At 37.6% G+C, this 14480-nt stretch overlaps 1 protein-coding gene across 3 annotated transcripts in view; it reads left to right on the top strand.

Annotated features, from left to right (window-relative positions):
- FRYL (FRY like transcription coactivator) overlaps window positions 1-14480 on the top strand; it is a 255835-nt gene that overhangs the window by 89392 nt on the left and 151963 nt on the right. The window lies entirely within an intron of this gene.

Below are 14480 nucleotides of genomic sequence, written 5' to 3'. Positions count from 1 at the left end.
ATTTAAAGTTCAGCTAGGTCAGTAAAACTAATGTTACTGAGTTAAATATTATTTTGTCTTTAACTCCCTTCCTAATACATAGATTTGGCAGAAATACTGATTTTGTTCAGTATTTCTGGTATTTTCCAGTGGTACTTTAAAAACCTGAAAACACTTATAGCAATGATTTATTACCATAGTCTGGTTTTTTTTTTTTGGTCAAAATCACCTCAATAATATGATTCCAAACTAATGAAGTAATCAAGCAAAGATTCTGTTATAATGTCTGTTTTGCCCAAAGAAAACTGAAATATAGAAAAAAAACTGTGACTTTTCCAAGGTCATACAGTGGCAAAGAACTGGAATTAGAACCCAGTTGTTCTTGCTCCCAACTGTGCTGCTGGTTCCTGAGCAAACTAATGAATAAAAGATGAAAGACTAAATTTAATTTTTTCCAGCTAACTCTTTACCAAAATATTTATTTAGTGTAGTTTTGTTTTGTAAGCAAATACTATAGAAGGCCAAACGTTGATATAGGGGGAGAAAACCTCTTAAGGTAAAACCTTATAGAATATAATTTGAGGACATTTGTATTTCACCAAATATACTGCATTTACAGTCTCTGTATTTCTTTTATTTTTGATCTGTAAGTAATTCTTCCATATGGAGATATTGTTGTGCCAGATGGCAGAAAGTTATCTTAGTTCTAGGAAAGTTTCTAAGTGAATTAAAATATTGGGAGAATTATAATTGAATTATAATTAAGTTAAGATAAATTAAGTTAAATACTTTTACTACTTAAAAGGGTAATACAGAATGCATTTTTACTAAAACAGACTGTAGTTTCTAATCTTTCTTTCCCTCTCGTCCCTCCTTCCCCTATCCTTACCATGTACTTTTTTAAAAATAGTAAGACAGTTTTATAGTGAGAACGAAGCTATAATTAATGGGTTCTTCTATAGGAACAGTGCATTAGATTATATCACAGCAGCTTGTCTTGTAAAAACTTAGTTTGCTTAGATATTTTTGAATTAGGTGGTTCTTTTGTTTTGTGACCATTTAAACATTTCTACATGTCATTGCCTGGACCATGTAACCAGCTACCGCCAAATCTCATGTAATCACATTCCCTGAATCCAAAAGTGAACCAAAAACAGATCTTTGTAAAGCCTTTGTTGTTAGCTGTTAGTGATGTAATGATTCAGGTTGTGGGCATCCCATTGCCCTTGGGCATTCATGGAACATATCTCCTAAAGGTGTTTTTACAGCTGTAAAGCGATAGGTTAATATTGAGAAGACAAGACAAAGTCTCACTGTTCACTAAGGCCCTAACTAGGTCTGTTCTAGCCCTGGAAAGTGGGAGAATGTTTTTCTTTTACCAGTATCTGTGGATGTCTTTTTAAAATCTCCCCTTAGCCCTATTGTATTTAAAAAGGAGAGAGAGAAGATTAAAACATGTTTAAGATCCTAGAAAAGGACAGTAGTTATATGTCTCTTCCTGAGGTTGTGTTAATAATCCAGCAATTGCATCCGCCAACACTGATTGAGCATATACTATACGGTAACAAATAGATGTGATCTTTGCTCATAAGGAGCTTCTAGTTTAGTGGGAGTGCAAATATGCACGTAAAGTTAACAGTAAGGAAGTTCAATGAGTGCTGTTGCATATGCATCATGACTTACCCCATGACTGTTACATGTGAAAAGAATGGGGAATACAGAGACCGAAGGAATCCTATTGAACCACAGGGGACAGAGAGGACTTAGAGGGAAAGGGATTTGAGTTTAGTTTCAAATGATAGGATGTTCCCCCTCTTGGTAGACAGCACTGTCACCCACAGTCTTCCTGAGCCAGAAAGCAGGTTTGGGTCCACAGTCCTCTCTCACCCCTACACCACCTGCCCCCCCCCAACCCCCTGCCCCTTTCAGCCACTTATCAAGATGTGTCATCCTACCTTCTACAACTTCCTTAGTCTCTCCTGCCTTCTGTTGCCGTAGCCACTTAGTTCAGGCCTCTCTTCCTTACCATCTGGAGTACTGCTGTAGCTTCCTTTTTGTCCTCTAAGCCCCTTCCACGTTGCTGCCAAGGGCTCCTTCTAAAGCCTACTCTTAAAATCTGTCCCCTCATTCCCGGTCTTTCTATCCCCTGTGAGATGAGCCCCTGCTCATTCTGTGTCTCCTCTCTCGCTGTGCTTGCCCAGTTTCTGGAGCATGCTGTGCCTTGTATCTGCTGCTACGTTTGCCTGGAATGCACCCCCTGCCCCCTCACGCCCTCAGCTCTTACGCCTGCTTCCCAATGAATTCTTCTTCATCTTTGAAGACCCATCCTTTCCTTCATCTGTTCTTTTCATCACCTTAAACATCATGGAATCATTATGCTTATTATCACCTCATTCATGGCTTTCTCTACTACTTGAGTGTAAGCTCCTGGAGGGTGTAGATTATCTTTTTTGTTCTTTGCATACTTAATACCTCTTTGTAGGCTTAATGCTTAGTTAAGTTCTGATAACTGTGCAGGCAACTAAGATCAAGCGTGGGGATGCAGTCATTTTTGTTGGAATGGATTAATAATAGGAAAAGAGAGGATAAATATGTGGCCCCTTTTCTATTTATTATTATACTAGTAATATCTCTAAGGGGAATAGTTTCTGAAGCAGGAATTTATAAAATGATACCTTACTGAATTAAAAAAAATTCAGCATTTCACTAAATTCTGTTTAGTGAATTTTACAGGAAGAATAGAGAAAAACCTAATTTATTAGCTTTTGTGTAAAAAAAAATGGCAAATAATTTTCCCATTAAATAAACTATATACTTCAAATGTTGCCCCTACTCTCCTTAAAGAAAAAAGAAAAATTAAATTTTTGTCATTGAACATAACTTAATAGCAGTGCATGTTATAATTCTTTATCGTTAAATAATAATGTTTCATGTTTATAAGATGCATTTTCCATGATTTGTATTATTGTTAAATGCTGCGTTTTATATTAATCGCTAGGGGCCCTCTGGCGTCAAGGCCTGCTTAGCTGGCAGAATGCTGATGCAGTGCTGCTGAAGTTTGATTATAGTTGAGCTTATTTCTTTCAGTAACAACAATGAAGTGACATTCATATGGCCTAAATTCAGGATTTTGTCTTTGTGCCAACAGTTTTAGGCATTACTTCTTTTAAAAACTGAATCAGGAACATTCTGTTAAACCAGCTGTGTAGTGAGGATGTTATCATTAAAAGATTGGCTTAGTTCCCTAAAACTGGTAAGACAATGCAAGATTCAGTACTGAGATCTATCCAGTCATGTGTCTGCAGTGTTAATTAAGGTCACATACGCATTATCAATATAATACCTCCTGTAAACATATTTATAACATTTATTTTGCATACATAATTTTATGACAACTAGTGTTTCAAAAAATTCAGTTATCACAGGGGCACCTGGGTGGCTCAGTTGTTAAGCGTCTGCCTTCTGCTCAGGGCATGATCCCAGGGCATTGGGCTTTGCTCAGCGGGGAGCCTGCTTCTCCCTCTCCCACTCCCCCTGCTTGTGTTCCTTCTCTCACTGTGTCTCTCTCTGTCAAATAAATAAATGAAATCTTAAAAAAAAAATCAGTTATCACAGACATAGAGATAAATTGACTTATTTTAACCACAATTTTTATAAATGTGAATAAGATATGGTATGTTAAGAAGCAATCTGCATAAATTACTTGGGTTTTTGCACAATGAGCATAGTTCATAGATGTTCAGAGATGTTTTTCCTGGATTGCAAAAATAGTAAATGTCAACCCCCAAAAGCACAATTATGCATTTATCTAAACTTCACTTAAAATTTGTGTGTCACTTGATTAAAATAATATTATTTACCATTTGTTGAAGTAATTAGGAGTCTGGTATTGTGGTGAGTACATTGTGTGTGTGTGTGTATACAAATTATGTGTACATACATTTATTATATCATGTAAGCATCTTGAAAATGGGACAAACTATTATTGCCATTTAAAAAATATTAGGGTTGGGGCACCTGGGTGGCTCAGTCGTTAAGTGTCTGCCTTCGGCTCAGGTCATGATCCCGGGGTCCTGGGATCGAGCCCCGTATCAGGCTCCCTGCTCTGCGGGAGGCCTGCTTCTCCCTCTCCCTCTCCCCCTGCTTGTGTTCCCTCTCTCACTGTGTCTCTCTCTGTCAAATAAATAAATAAAAATCTTAAAAAAAAAAAATTAAAAAAAAAATATTAGGGTTATGATATAATGTAACATATATATAATTCACATACTATAATGTCATCCTTTTAAAGTGTATCATCCAGTAATTTTTAGTGTATTAACTAAGTTGTACAACCGTCACCACTCTCCAGTTGTAGAACATTTATGATCCCCAAAAGAAACCTCATACTCATTAATTTACTGTCTCTATGGATTTACCTCTTCTGGACATTTCGTGTAAATGGAATCCTAATAGGTATTGTTTTGTGACCATCTTCTTTCACTTACTATATTTCGAAGTTTCATCTATTTGTAGCATGTATCAGTATTTCATTACCTTTTATGACTGAATGATATTCCATTGTATGGATATACCACATTTTGTTTATCCACTCATTGGTAGATAAATTGCTGTTTTTTTAATAGAAGAGTAAATTGAGGTTCAGATAAGTTAAAGAGCAGTAAGAACACCCCCCAAATGCCCAAACTCCCCCCACTCGAGTTTTATTGAGAATTATTGACCTATAACATTGTCTAAGTTTAAGGTATATAACATAATGATTTAATATATATACATTGCAAAATAATTCCCACAATGAGATTAACATCCATCAAATCACATGGTAGAATTTTTTTCCTTGTGATAAAAACTTTTAAGACCTACTCCCCTAGTAACTTTTTTTTTTTTTTTTTTAAGATTTATTTATTTGACAGAGATTGCAAGAGAGGGAACACAAGCAGCGGGAGTGGGAGAAGGAGAAGCAGGATTCCTGCTGAGCAGGGAGCCCGATGCGGGACTCGATCCCAGCATTCTGGGATCATGACCTGAGCCAAAGGCAAGACGCTTAACGACTGAGCCACCCAGGCGCCCTTCCCCTAGTAACTTTCAAAAATACAACACAATATTGTTAATCCAGTATTTTCAATAGAGTATAATTATTGTTGTACATTACACATCAAATTCTCTAGCTAACATCATCTAATTCTCCATATTTCAATTGAAAGTCTTCCCTGGTCTCTAGTGATACTTCAGAATTAACAGTTTGGAAGAAGGGTGGATGGGCAGAAGGGATATGACATGCTGGACAGTAGAGGAAATACGACCAATCTGGCTGTAGCCAGAGAAGTGGGAATGAGCTGGAAAGGTAGGCAGGGGCCAGAGCATGTGGGATTTGAAGACTTAGCTATGGATTTTGGTCTGAAATCTAAAACAAATGCAGAACCATTGATGGACTCTGTGACAGTGGTTGGGGTGATTTCATCAGACTAATGTTTTTCAAGGAATGGGATTGGGAGCAGGGAGAGAGAGGGAGGTACCATGTAGGGGAGGAGTTAGGGTGTGACTGCAACAGATCAGATGTGAGATGAAGGTTGAACAAATGAAGAAATGTCTTTTTTTTTTTTTTTTTTTAGCAAACATGTATATAATGCCTACGTTGTGAGTAGATACTCTTCCGAGTGCTTCACAAAATAGGAACTCATTTAATCATAGATATGAGAAATATTTAAGAGGCTGGGACAACAGATATGGGAGGTGAAGGAAATTTTTTTTTTTTTAAAGATTTTATTTATTTATTTGAGAGAGAGAATGAGATAGAGCATGAGAGGGGGGAGGGTCAGGGGGAGAAGCAGACTCCCTGCTGAGCAGGGAGCCCGATGTGGGACTCGATCCCGGGACTCCAGGATCATGACCTGAGCCGAAGGCAGTCGCTTAACCAACTGAGCCACCCAGGCGCCCGGTGAAGGAAATTTTTAACTAGGTTTCTAATAAATTAATTTGGTAGGGTAATTTACGTTCTCCTTGACATTAATTTCAGAGATGGAACCACTGAGAGTTAAAATTGATCACAGTGTAAAAGAATCACTAGGTGCTTTGCTTATTGCCAAAATACTCTCTCATCCTTCAGAGAAATCTGTCTGCTTTAGGAATTGAAGCCTAGACAAAGAAGCCAACTCATTGTACTAAGTGAACAGTGTGAAAGTCCCTGAATTTAGAGTTCCTAGCTGCAGACATCATTGAATTTAGGAATCATGGGCCTGCTTTATCCATTTAAAAAATATACATATTCTAACTCCTTAAGCTAGGTTTACCTCATTTGATACAGATACTTCATTTTCTTTTTTTTTTTTTTTTTTTTTAAGATTTTATTTATTTATTTGACAGAGAGTGAGCACAAGCAGGGGGAGTGGCAGGCAGAGGGAGAAGCAGGCTCCCCGCTGAGCAGGGAGCCCGATGCGGGGCTCAGTCCCAGGATCCTGGGATCATGACCTGAGCCGAAGGCAGAAGCTTAACTGACTGAGCCACCCAGGTGTCTTGATACTTTATTTTCAAGACTGAACATTTTGTGTTGTGAGAAGTATAACTGATTCTCTAACTCATTAAATATTTGGTTTCATGGTTTGTTTGAAAATTTTATATTGGTAAGTATTGGAATAATGACATATAATTTAATAATAAGATAGAAAATTCAAGATGGAAAAAATCTAAGACGGATGGTCATAATATTCATAGGTGTCTGAGATTATTCTAAAAGGACAGTGTAGGGGCACCTGGGTGGCCCAGTTGGTTAAGCATCTGCCTTCAGCTCAGGCCATAATCCCAGGGTCCTGGGATTGAGCCCTGCATCGGGCTCCCTGCTCAGCAGGGAGCCTGCTTCTCTCTCCCCCTTGCTCTTGTACTCTCCCTCTGTCTGTCTCTCCCCCTCTCAAATAAATAAAATCTTAAAAAAAAAAAAAAAAAAAAGACAGCGTAATATCTGTGGCAGGTTTCAGACCCGCTATTTCATAAACCTGGATGTCACAACCTTCCCCCGTTTGTACCTTCTGTTGTAGTTGTGTCTAAACTCCTTCTTGGGGCGCCTGGGTGGTGCAGTCGATTAAGCATCGAACTCTTGGTTTTAGCTCAGGTTGTGATCTCAGGGTCATGAGATGGAGCCCCATGTCAGGCTCCACTCTCAGCATGGAGTCTGCTTGAGTTTCTCCATCTCCCTCTGCCCCTCCGTACTGCACGCTATCTCTCTCTCAAATAAATCTTAAACACTCTCTCTCTCTCTCTCTCTCTCTCATTATCAGGCCCTGGGTCCTATCCTCTGCTAAAGATGATGAGTTTTGGAGAGCCCTAGCTCACTAGTCCAGACAACTCAGCATTGGCCCAACCTCACTACAAGCTTTGGCCTGACTTTGTTCTTCAGTTCTAGTGTCTGGGCTGCTACCCCTTCTTGTGTCAAAGAATGGAGGTCAAAGCCTCCACCTCTACTAATTAGTATTTCTTCCTTCCTGAGCTTTGGTCAAACTCTTTGGTAACCATTTCCTTCAAATATGGGACTCTGCTTTTCTCCTCAAGGGAATGAAGTTCTCATCCAAAAACAATAATTAGGACTCAAAGAGAATCAAGTTCTGCTGACATACCTTTTAATGATGAGATCCACCTCCCTTATCGCATGTCCATGTACTTCTTGTTCTTAGACTTTACATATCTGTTTCCTAACATATAACTATTGTTCTTTCATGGATCTCCATGGTGCTTTTTACGTTGTCAGACTCTTTAGATACCATATTCTGCCTCCATTACTAGATTTCTCATTTCCTCCAGCATTGCTGATGTTGGCCATTATGCATCCTTATGGCTGCAGGGGTATTTACAGTCAGAGTCCGTTCTAATTGTCCCTCTGTACCGAGTATATAATATTTTAAATGTGACACCTGACAGGTATCTGGCCTACATTAGTGGTTAAGTGCCAAATCATTGAGTTCTGGCTTGTTCCAGTGTTCCAATACTGCCATACCCTTTTAGGCTTCTTTTCTGGAATAACCATGTTTACAATTTCATCACATTAATGAGACAGAGTTTGCTAGCCTTTTGCAGGATGGAATGGGCTTTGTTCTCTTGATTATTCCTTCTCCTGATCTTTAATGCATGATGTCACAGGACACTGCCTAAGTGGAATTTCTTTCAATTTTATTTTGAGTCTACTAGTTGGTTGAAGGATGCTATTTCCCAATTTAAAAAAACTTGCTAAAATGAGTAAAGTTTTAAGGGTTTTTGAAAACGAATTTAAGAGAAATATGTTTGGGGAAGACTGGAGAAGCCAAATTCCAAAATGTCAGACCTATTTGTATTAGAAGATAATGAATTGGAAATGTGATGGCAGTTCACAGTAGAAAATCATATGGATGGTTTAGAAACAATACATATATTTACTGACACATGTGGTACAGAAAGTAGTGAAAGTATTTATAAAAATGAGGATGAACTAATATCTATTAATATATTAACAGTGTTACATAAAAACATTTACTTTAGATGCATTAAATGGATATTTTTTGTTTAATCTTCACTGATGTTTAGAGCAGCTTTAGTCATATTTGCCAAAACTTGGAAGCAGCAGAGCTGTCCTTCAGTAGGTGAGTAGATAGATAAACTGTGGTCCATCCAGACAATGGAATATTATTAAGTGCTAAAATAAAATGAGCTGTCAAGCCATGAAAAGATTTGTAGGAAACTTAAATGCATTATTACTAAGTGAAAGAAGCCAGTCTGAAAAGGCTACATACTGTAGGCTTCCAACTATAGGATGTTCTAGAAAAGGTAAAACTATGGAGACGTTAAGAAAAGTAGTTGCCAGGGTGCCTGGGTGGCTCAGTCGTTAAGCATCTGCCTTCGGCTCAGGTCATGATCCCAGGGTCCTGGGATCGAGCCCCGCATCGGGCTCCCTGCTCAGCGGGAAGCCTGCTTCTCCCTCTCCCACTCCCCCTGCTTGTGTTCCCTCTCTCGCTGTGTCTCTCTCTGTCAAATAAATAAAATCTTTAAAAAAAAAAAAAAAAGAAAAGTAGTTGCCAGAGGTTAGGGGGAAGGTCAGATAAATATGTAGAACTCAGAGGATTCTTAGGGCAGTGAAACTACTCTGTAGTATACCATGTTGATGGATGCATTTGTTCAAACCCATAGAATATAAAACACCAAGAATGAACTGTGAGGTAAACAATGGCCTTTGGGTGATAATGACGTGTCAGTGTAGGGTCATCAACTCTAACAAATGGACCATGCTGGTAGGAGATGTTGGCAATGGGGGAGGCTATGCATGCGTGGGAGCAGAAGGTATATGGGAAATCTCCATTCCTTCTGTGTTTTGCTGTGAACCTAAAACTGCTCTTTAAAAAAAAAAAAAAAAAGTGAAGTCTTAAAAAATTGAAAAACTAAAAGCTTCACATAAAATTTTGGAGCAATATATGAATGAGTCATTCTTATTGTAGGGAGACTGTGGAAGAAAAGAAAATGATGATTCCAATAAAATGGCTTTAGTAACACCCTTGAAGGTAAGGCTAGTGGTGCATTTTTATGCAGAGTACAGAAGCATGCCTTTCCACGGTTTGATGTGCAGGGCCTAGTGTCAGTCAAATAGAAAGGAGTCACTTTGGCTGCTACGTGAAGTTGTTATTTCATCTACTAAGAAGCAGAGATAACTGTGAAGGAAGATTTTTTTTAGGAGCCTATACAGAATATTCTTTTGTGTTCAAAACTTAACCATCCAGGCAAAAGAAGGTATTCCTTTCAGTACGATGGGGTTTGGTGACTAGACTGGTTGTAGGATCCAAGGCATGGGGAGGGATTAATGATGGTTCTCCATTCTCATCACTGAAACCTCCTTTTGAAATCACAGATAATGAGAGGCAGAGGATTGATAGGGCACCAGGATACGTGGTTTGGGGCACGGTTCGGTAAGGAAAGTAAAGTGGCTGAAACCACGAGAGAAAAATCAGTTCGTCGAGATTTCTAGTTCCAACTGGGAGAACCGCGTATGACTTTTTAAAATTAGGTTTTTGAATTGTTTTATTGATCCTTCACTTTGCTTCCTAGAGCTTTGCCCCTGACATACATTTATTTAACACTCTCCGAATTGCTTGATGGATGTTATTTGTGGTTATTCTATACACAGGTTTCCTTATTTATGGTGTTTTTGAAATTTTTTATTGATCAGAATTAGTTTTAAGTCAAATCATTGTACAGAACCAACTATTCCACTTAAGATGAATAGTGAAAGGCAGTGATTCTCAACCTTGGCTGCACCTTAGAATCGGGATGGGGAGTTGTCAAAAACATACAGATGCCTGGGCCTCACTCCAAAGATTTTGATTGTGATTTAAGGAATTGCCAGAGAAGGCCAGCAAAGACCGGGATCGGGTCAGAAAACTTGACTTTGCCTTAATGCTGGGAGTGGATATGAAATCTTTTCCAGGAGGTGGAATTGTAATAAACAATCTGACAGAGACAAGTTTTTAGATTTGCCAATTTACTAATTTACAAGGAGAAAGATGCCAACTGGGTGTTAATGCTAGGGCTGGCCAGCTATCCTTTCCTCTCCTTGTAGGGTAGGTCATACAAAGCTAAATTGTAATCAGAAAGTTGCATGGAAAGCCTGCAGATCAAAGAAATTAATATCTGCGGTGCTCTGCTAGAGGGACCAGAATACTCATCTTTTTGTTCAGCCTACTGGACTGTACTTAGGTGGACATTACATTTCTGTCAGCAATAGGTTAAGTGTTCAGTTTCCCTGTACCTTGCCACCAATAGAGCTAATTATTCATTTTAACATTTGCCAGTCTGATGTGTATACAATGAAAGCTTATTGCTACTTTGATTTGCATTTTCTGGGTATACAAAGTTTGAATATTTTTTTCATATATTGTCTTTTTAGGTTTGTTCTTACGTGAATTGCCTAATTATATTTTTTGCCAATTTTTCTGTTGTCTTTTTCTTGTTAATTTCTAAGAGCTTTTTGAATACTTTATATTCGCTGTTATCTACATTATACTTTTTTCCAAATTTGCCCTCTCTTGTTTATGGTATTTGTTTGCCTTATAAATATTTAAAATTTTTATTTGGTTGAATGTGTTCATCTTTTTAAAATAATTTTGGGTTTTCTATCTGGGCCAACAGTCTCCTCTCCCCTGGATTCTGTATGTTGACTCCTAAGTTTTTTCTTTAAAAAATTTTAAAAACTTAAAAAAATTAATTTTCAACATCCTATTAATCTGGACTTTGGTTTTTGAATATAGTGTATTTTTTTTCAGATGAATAGTCAGCTGATACTCCAACATTATTGCTAAATTATCTTCTTCCCTCCTATTTTGCCCCTGTTGAATTCTTATTCTGGGATTTTTTTAGGAGGTTGTTTAATGTTTTACATTAATCTGATTTATCTCTACTTATGTTTACTGAATTAATTACTGTTATGTTCTGAAATAGTCGTTTTATATTTTGATGTAATGTTTCAAATATAGTTATAATGTGTTCTGATTAGTTATGTTGTCTTCTGATTTAGAAAATATTCTTTATATATATATATATATTTATATATTTTTTAAGACTTTATGTGACAGAGAGTGAGAGAGCACAAGTAGGCAGAGCAGTAGGCAGAGGGAGAGGAAGAAGCAGGCTCTCCACTGAGCAGAGAGCCTGATGCGGGGCTCCGTCCCAGGACCCTGGGATCATGACCTGAAACCAAAGGCAGACACTTAATCAACTGAATCACCCAGGCACCCCTCTTTATATTTTTTTAAATAATTTTTTTAAGCTTTTTTGGGTGATATTTACTCCTCCTTATGTATACTCGAAGATGGTTTTTATCCATTACAACTTAAAAAAATAGTATTGAAATCTTAATTGGAATTTCTTTTTTTTTTTTTTTTTTTAATTTTTTTTTTTTTTTTTTTTTAAGATTTTATTTATTTGTGAGAGAGACAATGAGAGACAGAGAGCATGAGAGGGAGGAGGGTCAGAGGGAGAAGCAGACTCCCTGCTGAGCAGGGAGCCTGATGTGGGACTCGATCCCGGGACTCCAGGATCATGTCCTGAGCCGAAGGCAGTCGCTTAACCAACTGAGCCACCCAGGCGCCCCCTTAATTGGAATTTCATAATTAATATATTAATTTTGTGAGAATTGACCCTTATAATAACAAGTGTTCTTACCCCCAAATAGGTCTTTTCATTTGTTCAGATCTTCTTTTACGTCCTTTAAGAGGTTCTCATAGGGACACCTGCCTGGCTTAGTTGGTAGAGCATGAGACTCTTGATCTCGAGATTGCCAGTTCAAGCCCCTATGTTGGGTGTAGAGATTACTTAAAAAAAAAAAAAAAGAGGTTCTCATAGTTTCCTCTAAGTAAGTCCTATGTTTTCCTTTTTAAATTTATTGTGACTAATTTTATATTTGTGAATAGAAGATTTTTATCCATTTTCCTTTCTAGGTAATTATTGCTTTAATAAAGAAAGCTTTGTTTCTTTTTCAATATTTATAACAATGATTTAATTTTTGTGTGTTATTGCATTTACTTATCCCTTATCTTCTTGATGTTGAGTAATAAGGCAAGAGTCTGCATCTTTGTTTAGTTTCTGTTTTTAATTGAAATAGATTTGGTGTGTTGAAGCCTATAATGATGTTTGCTCTTCCTGTTTGGTAAATATTTTTGTTTTCTTTATCTCTGGCTGCTGGATATCTGTAGAGTGCAGTTGTATCTCTTTGTCTGCTAATTAGGGGTGGGCCATACAGTTAACAGTGCTTTAAAGAGTAATCGCAAGAGTGATAGAAGGGAAAGCAGTCTCAGCCCTTGGGAGCCTCTTAGTTAGCTCCCAGTTAAGATATTAGGAGGAAGCCCCTTTGGTCCTTGTCTTCTCCCACCATCTCAGCTTCATGGCGTATGGAGGATTCAGCCCCCTTATTAGACTGTGCTCAACTTCTTAGAAGGCAGAGAAGATGATTGTACATCCATATGCAGTCGTTGACTTCCCTCAGGCCCTGGGTCTACGTATGTTTGCGGGATGAGGTCCTGCAGGGTACTGGTGTTCCCATTTTCACTTCAGGGCTATCCTGTGCTGATCCCCAGATTCTTGTCTGGCTAGAAGAGAAAAGTCTGCCACAACAGCTTTTTTCACTGGCAGCGAATGTTTTTATGGGAGGAGGAGAGGAGAACAAAAATGAAAACAACTTTCTTGTTGCTACTGATACATACCCATGGTTGAGATATAATTCAACCCATTCATTTTCCAGAGGGAAAACAAAAGCTTAGAAAGGTTAAATAATATGACCAAGATTATAATGATACTAAGTAGCCAAGTCAAGTTTGGGGCCCCGGTCTTCTGACTCCTGGGTTCATGCACATTTTAAAAATACCACATCATTTCTAGATTTTTAGCTGAGTTTCTGAAGGTTCAAAGAGTACAAGAAAAAAATAACCTCAGGGAGATTCTAGCTGAGTGAATAATGGATTATTTAGAGATAGGTCATTTTTCTTGAGCTTTATAATAAGCGATATTTCTGTAGTAGACTTCAAGTAAAAAACATTGGAAATGTGCCAAAGATGTCATAGGACTTCTATGTTTAGAAACTGTTTTCAGTAGGAATAGTTTAGACTAGGATAAATAAACATTTTAGGAACAGATGTCCAAAGAACAAGCAAAAGTCTTAATTTTTCTATCCATTGAAATTCCACCAGAAGCAAAAATGTTGGACTGAAGAGTAAGAAAAATGATGGCACTCACACAATAGAAATTTAAAGTATTTATTAATAGAATTAGTAAGAATTACATACTCTGATTTTAAAAATTAGTAACTCGAAGAGTGAATAAAAATTCAAATCCAAAAAAAGAATTACATAGATCCCTTATGAAAGAAAGTGTACATTTTTTTTTTTTTGGTACCCGAAGGAAGATAAATTAGGATATGCCAGGTTCTAGACAAGAAGTCTTAATTAAGATGTCAGTTTTTTTCCAATTAATTTATGAAGATAGGCATAAGCCTGGAAGTATAAGTGAAAAACAATAGCTGAGAAATTACTGACGATGATGAGTAAACAGGAGTATTTGTGCCAACAGATAATAAAACCTATTATAAAGGTAAGGTCCTGATTCAAAAACAGATTTTTTTTTTACTTGATTATGCTTGTTTGATTATCTCACCATGATCTTTCTACATTTTTTATTATGAGACTGTAGTTTCACTGTATCATTAATTTGTTAAATTTGTTATCAAGAAAGAGATGGCAGCATATCACTCCTCAAAAAGACAGGTACCCAAGCTATAAGATTTAAAGGAGTAGTCCAGTACAAATAGGCCTAAGAGGTTTTGTCAGCCTATGTTCTAGGCCTAATTCACCTCCAGTCTTTTTCCTCTTTAAAAGAATTTCTTCTCAGGGCACCTGGCTGACTCAGTCGGTTGAGCATTGGACTCTTGGTCTCAGTTCAGGTCATGATCTCAGGGTCCCCCCGTGGGACTCTGCGCTCAGTGGGGAGTCTGCTTGAGATTCTCTCCC

The sequence above is a fragment of the Halichoerus grypus genome, chromosome 3 (genome assembly GCF_964656455.1).
Source record: "Halichoerus grypus chromosome 3, mHalGry1.hap1.1, whole genome shotgun sequence".
Lineage (NCBI taxonomy): Eukaryota > Metazoa > Chordata > Mammalia > Carnivora > Phocidae > Halichoerus > Halichoerus grypus.
The sequence above is the reverse complement of the archived record's forward strand: the minus strand, read 5'-3'. Positions and strand labels throughout refer to the sequence as shown.